Consider the following 11,891-nt stretch of genomic DNA (forward strand, 5'->3'; position numbering starts at 1 on the left):
TCTATGGGTGTAGACGATTTTGGCGGTAGTTTGTGTTAAACGTGATGTAAGAAAAAGTTATTTAAAGGTGTTATCATCTTTCAGCTTGTGGGTTGAACGGGACAGATTTTCTGGTTTGCAGCAGGGAAGATTGAAAAGTCGTACTATCCGCAGTAACCGATGTGCCTTGGGATTACGATGGAATTTTCCTTTCGCCATAAATTTATGGCGAAATTATATTTTATTTTAAAACGCGAGAGATAATTAACTAGAAACTTACTTAGAAACTCAGATAAATTTCACTCGAACGTCATAGTGTAATTCACTTGACCGGTCACTTGACCCATTCACTTGACCCATCACTTGAAATTCAAATGAAATTACGTATGGCGAGAATTTACTACAGATGTCACTTATTTTTTAAGTGAAAATTATTTTGGGTGCATAGCAACTTATACTTTTGCACGCATAAAAATTGAAGAAGGCTAAAAATGCTTGGTAGATAATGAAATTGCTATATATTTTTCTACGTGTCATTCGTACACGTGGAGTAATTTTTGAATGCTAGCGCCCCATCACAACCAGTGTATTATTCACTTACTAAGCAGTTAAGACACGAACCTTTGGTTGATGGAAATGTGATGCAGAGTTATATCAGTTTATCAGTGACTTTAATATAAACAAAAATACTTACCCAATATTATTGTACAAACACTCCAGGAACGTCCGAAGTTGGTACATTGAACTGAATTGAAGAAGGATTAATTTAGAAGAGGAAAAATTAGTAAACGTAAGTAAAACATATTGTAAACAACAACAACAAAGTTATATCTAGAATAATTGCAGGAAATTTTTAATACACTGTTTATTAAAAACTCGGACAAGGACTCTTCATTCATTCTTTGGCGATTCACAATACTCATGAAATATTTTAATCACATGTTAGAGACAGGAGCTTATCCGGATTGTCTCGAAGTTGCTAAAGTTATTTCCATTTTTAAGGCAAGTGATCCGCATGACGTAAATAACTATCGTCCAATTTCAACCTTAAGTGTTTTTAGCAAAGTTTTTGATAAACTTCTAATGAAAAGAATTGAAAATTTTCTAAATCAGGAAAATATACAAATTGCAGTACGGCTTCAGACCTGGATCGAGTACGCTAATCGCTATCACAGAATTAGTTCATTCTATTATTTCAAAAATTGATTCTAAGAATATCGTTGGAGCTTTGTTCTTGGATCTTGAAAAAGCCTTCGACACACTAAACTGTAGTGACCGGACAGGTTTCTGGAGCACACAATTTGATTCGTTCAAATTTGTTCCATTTTTTTCTCACGCGTCTATCGTCATCAAAAGTCTTTTCTTAACTGCCTTGTTCAACATTCCTCTCTAACGTTCCAACCAAGAACCAGCTTCACGCACACCAATTCATCAATTGCTATGACACGCAGAGACACACATCATAACGACCGCATGCATTGTCCTCCTAATACTATTTGCTTAGGATACGACACTCAGGAGTTCATTTGTGTTCACTCACACGCATGCAACTTTCGAAGATTAACGGGCTACTTGTTTGACCTAATTCGTTTTACATACTCACGCTCAATTCAGCTCAATCATCAACAGTATTATTTATAGCCAATTCTTCTAACCATTCCTATTCCCTACATAAACCACGACATATTATTGTCCAAATTGAATGAATACGGAGTAAGAGATGCTGCTAACAACATCCTTCGCAGTTATTTATCGGAAAGGAAACAATTCGTAGCGATCGAAAATACAAGAAGCGAGTTGAGAAACATTGATATTGGTGTATCCCAAGGAAGCAACATTGGTCCGTTACTTTTTCTTTCGTATGTAAACGATTTTTGTAATTTACCACTTAAAGGCACAGCTTTTTATTCAGCTGCATCAACAAAATATTTTAAATGCAGCTTGCTTTCTCTAAACTATACAAAAACCTAATATATGTGGGACGAACCACGCTAGGCCTACTATTGTGTGGTGGTTGCTACAACTCTATCAGTATCAACCACTGCAAGGTAGTACACACAAAACTTTCGAGGCTCCACTTAGCAAAAATTCGCTGTTACTTTCCGTTAGCAAAAATATTTTTTTACTTTTGAGTTAGCACTTTCTAATTTCATCTTGCATTTTGCTCAATTTGAGTAAAATTAACCCATTTGCTTATAATTTTAGTACTTCCAGTAGCAAAGACTCGAACTATTAGTTTGTACTCGAACCGCGGTGTAACGTTTTTGGCTTTGACCTGTTTTGACTGGCAATTCGTTTTGTTTTTTTTTTCGGGTCAGTCGGTGGCGTTTTTGAAACGTTCCGATTTCGGTTTAATTAAAAAGTTTAACTGCGCGTCATGTTTTGTTTGTCGTTCCGGAGAAGTTCATCACGGAATCCTCCGAAAGCTACCTGTATGGATATGCTCCGATCGATGGTAGTGGATGCTGGAACCATTAAAGTTGTCCTGCTTATTGCCAGATTAGGCTGATGATGGCCATTCGCATAAACCTCCGGCAGTTACAGTTCGATTTTGCCCGGGATGAAATTCAAATTTGAATCGGAATTTTGATCGGTAAGTGAGATAAATACCTAATAGAATTTGAGCTTTAAAGAAAAAAATTGACATTGTTTTACAGATTTCATTGTATCCGCGGGCATTTGAAAAAAAACCGGCAAAAAAAGTGAAAGAGGGGCAAACAGTTGGCCAACAACAAGCCCCGCAGCAGCGGTCGGATCGCGGTAGAGGCTTTCGATTCGAGATTTTACTGATCGCAATCCGGAAACGAATGTCTACTTGGCTGTATGGGCCAGTTTATTAAAAACACTCCTCTCCCGGAAAATCGGATCCGGAAAACATGCGTACTATTCCGTTTTCTATGTTTTGGGTTGGTAAGTGAATTTAAAATAAATTAAATTTGAACGTAAAGCAAAAATTATTCGGTTTTTAGGTAACTATCCCACCTGTTGCTTGGACAAAAAAGGTATTTGGGCATTGTGAAATGGACCTTGAAACGGCAGCCCAACCACAACAACTGTTGGACAATTTCCGATGGTTTCAACTGGTTTTGCCTTCCACTCAGGGACGACTGTTCGCTGGCTTAAAGCGCCCGTAAACCCGGCTTAAAACTCCGCGTGCCATGGAATCAATTTCAATGAATGTAAACCTGTTGCCGAGCGTCGATCATATCGGGCAAGAAATGTGTGCCGGAAACTGAGGTAAGTTATCGAATTGTTGTTCCTTTCAATTAAAGTGAAGAGTAAAAATGTTATTTTTATGTTGAAACTGAAGAGCATTGTTTTTGAAAACTTTTAAGGCTCTTTTAATTTATTATAGAGTAGAGGAGGCTCAGTGTCTTGGATTATTTTGATTCATTTTTAACCATGTCCGTTGTCTCCTATCATTCCAGGAAGCAATCGAATCGCTCCTTCTCGTTGCTGAGTGCTGAATGGCGCACAAAAAAACGGTGCATATTGACGAATCAATCTTGAGACAAATCTGGTTGACTTCCGTCGCAGGCAGGCTACCCAATGATTCGGTCTCTGTGTCGTATGTGTGCTGGATACCGAAGAACCTCAGACAATGGCCGGAAGAAGCAGCAATGTTTTGTTCAAGGACCGAGTTCGGGAGCGATGGTGTGGAATAATCCGCTTAAAAATATATCTACTACCTATACAATTTCAGAACTTTTCTTTTTATTTAGAAATAAATAACCTACAAACAAACGGATAAATTAAAAATTTACTTAAAATCTAGCAATCCTGTGAAAAACAAAAATGCTAACAATTTAGCAAAACATATTTTTATTTACTGAAAAATGAGCACAATTTTATTCAGGACACACTTTTGTATTCTGCTAAAATTTTAGTAATTTTTTTTTGCTAAATTCATTGCTAAGTTTCTAGCTGGTCAAATTTGAGCAAAATTTTGCTAAATTCCGGCCTCGAAAGTTTTGTGTGTAGGCCCGTGAGGAACAAAACGATGAAATGTGATGAACAGTTTTTAAAATTAAAATTACCCTTCCGCTCATTTTCAACATCTTTCACCTTATTCTAATCTTCTATCCGTCTATATTCTTTCAATTCTTAAATATTCTTTCTCAAAGAATATAAAATTTCACCGATATAGCCGATAAAATAATTTCATAAAATAAATTTACGGTGATTAACTCTTCATTTAAAAAAAAAAATCTGAAAAAGTTCGTCTAAATGTGACAAAAGTTGAAAACATAAATTCCAAATGGTGATTAGATGCTTAAAACACGGAATCAGTAATAAAGTAATTAAAAAATCAGATAAGTTTAGTAGGTACCGTAAAACGGGGTAACATTGATCACCGGGGTAGCTTTGATCAACATGAAATTTTTCCACATAATCAACAATAACTACAGTACCGTTCATAATTGTATAGAAATTGGAAGCACGCGCATTGTCACTTCGACTTTGAACTTCCATAACTTTTTACTCTGATAATATTTTTTAATCAAATTTTAATCAAATCGCGTTTTAAGGTTCATGCCTGAGATATTGTACCTCGCGTAACTTTTGATCCCATCGATAGAACTTTTCAAAAACTTCAGACATGCTAGCTTTATATCTCAACAATCACTCTTCAAAATTTCAATAAAAAAAAACTAAGCGTAGTTTCTGAGATATTGCAGTTTGAATGGTAAAAGTCCGATTTTCGTAGAATTACTGTATCTCAGGCCACACTAACTCCAGAAAGCTCAAATTTCGTGATATAATAGTGTGATAGTTGATCTGTCTAACGCAGAAAATTTTATTAAAAAATATTATCAGAGTAAATTTCTATACAATTATGAACGGTACTGTAAGGGGCCGTTCAGATACCACGTGGACAGAAAAATGAGATTTTTGACCCCCTCCTCGACCTCCGTGGACGAGCGTGGAAATTTGGCAAACCCCTACCCCCCTCTCCGGATGTCCACGTGGACAGATTTGAAATTGTCTTTTTTCTAAATCTAATTTGACAGTTAGAAAACACTACTTTTTGCCATTTCGTTATTGAAATAACTGATTTTGAAAAAACGAATTAGCATTTGGTAATAAAAAAAATTAATTTTTAAATCATTTTTCGATTTTAATTGTTGTTCGGCCTTAACACACAAACTGCCTTAGTTTATCAATTACTAGCATTTGTAAATATTATGAAGGTGTTTTGTTTCCTTCATGATCAAAGCATTAAATTCTAATCCAAGGCAAAATCGATTTTTAAATTAAATTTAAAGAAGTCTAAAAAAAATTGTGCAACCATGTTTTACGTTCATAGGAATCCAGTACTGGTTTTAAAAATATGAAACGTGCCACATTCCCCTTAGCAGAAAAAATAATCAAGAAATATTGAAAAAAGTGATCAATCTTACCCAGTTTTATAGTACCTTTCAAAATGATCTTGAGTTCTCAAAATTCAGAAAAATCATGAAACTGAAGGAACAACACAAGACTTAAAATCTCAACGGATTTATTCTGTTTTAAAATCTATAAAAAGACAAGATTAGAAAGATAGAAATATTTATATTTAAAGAATCACTCATGGAAATTCGCAGTTCAACTACAAGAATGTTAAACTCAGTATTGATGATTGGATTGGTGTTGATTATCTCAAAATTGATTATCGAAAAGAGGGTGCATATATTAATTTTGCATTTATTCTATTTATTTACATAGCATAATTTTGCATTATTTATACTAATACTTATGCTTTAAATGTAATCATTCTAGATAGCCCTTTTTTCATTTTTTTTCTCAGCTTACCTATAATTTCGAATGATTTTCAGTCTTTTATTCAATTTAAGTAAATTGCATTTTGTAAAATTTGTTTTTGTTTCAATGTTGGGATGCGAATTCAAGTTTTTCAAATCGAATAATCAGAACATTTGAGTATTAAATAAAAAAATTATACTTTTTAGTTTTAGGACTGTTGGAAATTCGGCATTCATAAATTTTGAGATTTATAATTTGAGAATTCGAATATTTTAGTTGTACCTAAAACTTAGTTCTTTTACAAATGGGACAAAAACTAGCTTAGGAAACAAATCAAAACTCGTTTTTATTAGAAATCTTTGAAAAATTGTGCCTGGAATCAATTAGATTTGCATTACCTGGGTATATACGCCCGTTGGGCAAAATTTATTTCAGATGAACTTCAATGAACTTTTATTCCATAAAGGGCAATTGATTTTTGAGGTACGCAATATTCGTTTCAACATATGTATTGGAAGTTTGAAAAAGTGTGCCTTATTTATTTAATCACAATTGTAAAAAAAGTAGCATCTTCTTCTTCTATGATTTTCATTCAGACGATTCATCCCTTAAGAAAGTGGGCCTTATTCTGCGAGGCGAATGACGTGAAGTGACTTGGTTTTTCAGAGTCACCGTATTCTGGCAGGCGAATGCCGTGACTTGGATGAATTTATGTGACTTTGAATGAATACGCATGCACTGTCACCGTATTCTCAGAGGCGAATGGCGTGACTCAAGTCGGTGGCAAGTGACTTTTGGAGTCGTAACCTATTTTGCAAGTGACTCGGTAGGAAAAAAAATTAGATTATCTAAATTTGACACAATTTCAATAAAAATTTACGACTGAAATTCAAAACATATCTAGTTAAGATGAAAAATGTTAAAAAATAATACAACGAAGGTTTTCTTAGAAATTCGGTCTTATTATAGTAAAAGTTTGTTTCTTTATAAGCAACTTTAAAAACAACTCTTTTATGCACACAAAAATTCTCAGTTTTGCTGTCCAGAATTTAAATGAAATACATTTTAATTCTGAAATTTAAATCAGAAACCCAATTTCTTCACGCACACATACAGCAATTTATAGAAAAAAATTCGGATTCAGATTTTAGAATTTTTTTATTTGCTTCTTACTTTATTGAGAACCACAAAACTATCCACTTTACAAGGCACTTTATGGGGGTTTTTGCTCGTGTCCACCTAACCAACACCATTCCTATATAAATTTTTGAGCCGGAAGAGTTTGCTTCTGTCTGCTGGTGCTCCGAACGAGCTGGTTCCATTCCGGTTTTCCACTTTTGTTCTGTTGTCCAGCAGCACCCGGCAGTTTTCTGCGTTTGGCCTAGTTGGAAGTTTCGGAGCTGTGGTGACCGTTTCCGTCGTCAAGGCCATGGACGTCTGCATCCTTCCCTGGCGCAGTAGCTGAGGGAGAAAATTTATCTGAAATAAATTGAACATGTTAATATTTAAACAAGAAATACAATTCAATAGAAATTACCTTTTCGCAGCGTTAAACGTTTATTTTTTGTAGCAATTTTTTACTCTGTATACATCCGCCAGCTACAAGATGAATCATCTTGTAGCTAGAGAATGAATACAGCGGCAAAAACCATAGAAATATCAAGGAAGGTGAAGCAAAATTTTGTGAAAATTTAGTTGGAAACTAAACAGACCTAAAAATCACTATTTCATGCTAACTAGAGTACTTGACCTAGATGCTAACACAAAATAAAATACTTATCAAACAAATAAAAATGTGTTTAGACTTTAAATTTTTAAGGCCAGTGAGCAAAATTGCGCATGAAAAAAACTGATTTGCATCACCTGATTATGTAAACACGTTGGGAAAAAGTCATTTTGGATGAACTTCAACGAAATGTCAATCCAACAAAATAATATGATTTTTCAGGTACGCAATATTTGTTTCTGCATATGTATTAGAAGTTTGGAAAATTTGCAACTTTTAATAAAATCAGTCATGCACATATTTTTATATATATGATCATTTTTTCTTAATCGAATTATTAACTGTTTAAAGTAATAACCAAATAAACCGAATTTTTTAACGCAACATATTTATTGCTGGAGTTTTTTTTTTATCGAACTCGTTACAACAACATAAAACTTTTACACGATTTGATTTGTTTGACTAAACATAATTAAAAAACAAATTAAAAATCCAAACTCTACGTAAAAATTATTGAAGAAAACCATGTTAAATTTTCATTTTCAACAGATTGTTTTCTTGTAGTGCTCATATATTCGAATAATAGAATGAATTCAAAGCTTATGGAAAACATAACTTAGTCACTGAATTTAAGATTATTTTAAAGGAAATAAGTAATTTTAACTTAAAACAATTGTATATAAATCATTGGCTCATTCAGATTTTAAAAAGAAATATTAAAAATTAAATCAAACAGGTGTTATTTATTATCAATAATTGATATCTGATGAACTAAGAAGCTTTAAAAAAACTTATATTGAATCAATTTATCATCCTCCGTTTGATCACAGTTTAGATTTTTCCTAGATATCCGGATTTCAGAGATAAAATATTTGAAAATCTATGAATAAACCTACACATTTTTCAACGATGTATGGGTTCTGATTGATTTGAAAATTTCCAAGATTAAGTTCAATTGAAAGCGTAACTTGCGGACATCGCCTTAGCAGACAACAGACTTGCTAACTGAGCTATATCACAAGTCCAATTTATTTTGAATATTTTTTTTATTTGATATAATGTCTTATTTAAATAAAAAAAATTGAATTGAACTTTTTTATCTTTATTGTATATAAAGATATAAATTTTGAGACCTGAATCAGAAATATTACAAAGTTAATATAGAATGAAATTTTAGATTTAAGTTTTCAATCTGTATTTGATCTTTTTATCTCAACCAGAACTGGAACGAAAGACAATTTTAATTTTTCTTAGAAATTTACAGCTTGTTCGAAGAAGATTGTTTTGATTTGATTGATTGTTTGATTAGAGAGACTTTAAACTTAAAAGTTCATTCATCTCTGACTTGTTTTGATTTATTTAAGTCCTACATTGGGTTTGGTTACATAAAAATTTAATGCATTATTTTGAAATTCTTAATGAATGTGACGTCATCTAAGAAATTGAATATCACACTACCTGCTTTGAATGCTCCTTACATATTTGACAGTTCGCATGGTGAACCCGATGAAACTGGTTCATCGCCTCTGGAACGTCAAAATGAACATCAAGCCACCGAGGCAATGAACTAGTCACCGTGAGTGAGTCGCCTCTCGGAATACCCCGACTAGAGTCACGTGACTACGACTAATGTGACTCCGAGTCACGTCATTCGCGTCGCAGAATAAGGCCCATATTTCATTATGCATTTACTCACAAATTTACCGCTACACTAGATATTTCACCTATTAAACAGCCACTATAGTAATTGAAATTTTCCCATAGTATTTGCATCAGAAACATTTGGGCGTAAGTGCAAGTTGAACGAATCAAAGGACGAAAGAAAAGAGACGAATGAAACAAATTTCCCCTCCAAACGACGAATGTGTTAAGACGTATGAACGATTTATGTTTGAATATGTCGTATGTTCCTATATGATTAAAAAATAGCTCTAAAAATTGCAAAAATTAAATTCATAATGTGGAATATCTGACACAATTAGTGTCCATGAAAATTGCGTATTTTTTGAAGGGTTATCGGCGAAGGAATGAAAATTGGATTTGAAAAACACTCTTCAAATTTCAGAAGCGTTTTTCTCGGTTCGGTGTTTCTGTTTCATTCGACGTAATGAAAGCTCACGCGAGATATATAGGTACGTAACACGTGGTTGAACCAAGGGCCAGCTCACATAATGGTCCAGCTTCATGTTGACGTTCAGGTAGATATAGACAACGTCTAAGTTTATTTATTTATCTGTCGTTAATCAATTGTAGACCGTTTCATTCACAAATAGTTTTATTTATAACAAGTTGTATCTTATGTCCAACAAATTCGGAAGAAATTTTTTAAAGTATACTTTTGCACATTGGGCCTTATTCTGCGAGGCGAATGAAGTGACTCGGAGTCACATTAGTCGTAGTCACGTGACTCTAGTCGGGGTATTCCGAGAGGCGACTCACTCACGGTGACTAGTTCATTGCCTCGGTGGCTTGATGTTCATTTTGGCGTTCCAAAGACAATGAACCAGTTTCATCGGGTTCACCATGCGAACTGTCAAACATGTAAGGAACATTCAAAGCAGGTAGTGTGATATTCAATTTCTTGAATGACGTCACATTCATGAAGAATTTGAATATAACAAATGCATGAAAAAAAATCAAACCAATCTTTTTCGAGTATGCCCGTAAATCCCTTAGCGGAATTGAAATTGTCTTCCGCTCTAGTCCATGATGAGAATTGAGATTTTCATTTTTGTGCGTGATTAATTTTCAGATTTAGATTAAAAAAATAAGAATTAAAAAGTAAAATAGCTATAGAGAATTCCAAATTCAAAGATCCAATTCAGATTGAAAACTGAAATTTCATTCTATATCATCGATTGTCAGGTTAATTTGAATTTTTCGATTAAACGTCATGCTAATTCCACAGAGAACTAATTCCAAATACAAAAAACCTTCATAAAAACATATTTCAGATTAAAAGTTTAAATTTCAAACAAACAATTAAATAAAAAATGAAATTCAGTCTTTAAAAAAATTGAATCCTTAAAAAAATTCATTTTCTTAATATAGAAATAAACATATGCAATTGTTCTGTCTCAATAACTTGAACAAACAAACATATATGTAGGTAAAATAGAAATTTATTTCTTAATATAATAGTTTTCAAAAAAATAACCTCCTAGCCTTGAACATTTACAAATGAATCAGAACACCAACGATCTTTAAAAATTGTGTAATTTTACATCTTTAAACTTTCATTTTTCTAAAAACAGGAAATCTACGAAAAATATACATTTTTGGTTTTTAGATATTTGTTTTTTAATGATTGCGTAACTTGATTGTTGATAGCTAGAAAATTCACTTTTGATGCAAATTTAAATCAAATTGTGAAAAATTTCAATATGCTGTTTTATTGAGTTTGATTAACAACTGGGCTAGTTTATTAAGTAATGGAATATTTTTCTTGATTAAATTCGGATTATATTCTCATTACCTTAAAAAGTCAATAATTCAATAAACAGAAAGTGAACATATGCATATATGTACATATTTATAAACATAACTGATTTTTTAAGTTGCAAATTATCCAACCTACTAATACATAAGCAAAAGCAAGATTATCTTACCTTAAAAACAATTTTTTTTGGATTGACAGTTCGTTGAAGTTCATCCGAAATGATCTTTTCTAAATGTACGTACATACTCAGGTAATGCAAATCAAATTAATTTCATGTACTATTTTTCACATTAGTTGTTAAATTTCAAGTTTAAATACATTTTGATGTTTTTGCTAAGTATTTTATTTAGTGTTCACATTTAGCCTAAACACTCTTCTTAACAAAAAATTACATTTTTTCCCTGTTTTGGTTCAAAAAAATTGTAAACGTAAAAAAATGCTTCACCTCCCTTTACATTTCGTTGGTGTTTGTCACTGTATTCATTTGCAAATGAATCATACACAAGAGAAACAAGAGGGAAAACAAAATAACCAAAAAGTTTAGAAAAACGCTTTTAATTCTGCGTTTTCGAGTTTCGTCTCGCGTTCCTGAAACCGTATGGGGACTATGGCCAACAGTTTAACACCTGCCTTCGGAGCTAGCTCCTCTCCAACAAATCCGGTAGGTCGGAAACAAAAATTTTCTGGCCACAGGTTAAAAAGGTAAGTTTTCTTAAAAGACCTATCGGAACTATAATTTAGTTGATTCTATTTTTTAGGTGCTGCGTTATTGAGTTTGAACAAGCAGGAATGCTTAGCGCACTTTGGTCGTTCGGTCAGTGTAACGGTGTGGCTTTCCCCAGAGGTAAGCTAAGACCAAGCGGCGCTCCGGTGCTGATCTCCGGAATAACATGCACAGGTACATTTTGGATCATGCTATAGAGCACTCCAGGCAGCAGGACCCTTCCTACTCAAATCATTTCGGGAATGATTATGGTACCGGAAATACAGCGGAATAGCTAACAA

General features: G+C 33.3%; 1 long non-coding RNA gene across 1 annotated transcript; it reads left to right on the forward strand.

Annotated features, from left to right (window-relative positions):
* Positions 1-2,342: 2,342 nt before the first annotated feature.
* LOC129740659 (uncharacterized) lies at positions 2,343-3,677 on the forward strand. Its single transcript, XR_008736324.1, has 4 exons — positions 2,343-2,572; positions 2,637-2,889; positions 2,949-3,216; positions 3,408-3,677. It is a non-coding gene; the product is annotated as an uncharacterized LOC129740659 (long non-coding RNA).
* Positions 3,678-11,891: the final 8,214 nt, after the last annotated feature.

The sequence above is a fragment of the Uranotaenia lowii genome, chromosome 1 (assembly GCF_029784155.1).
Source record: "Uranotaenia lowii strain MFRU-FL chromosome 1, ASM2978415v1, whole genome shotgun sequence".
Lineage (NCBI taxonomy): Eukaryota > Metazoa > Arthropoda > Insecta > Diptera > Culicidae > Uranotaenia > Uranotaenia lowii.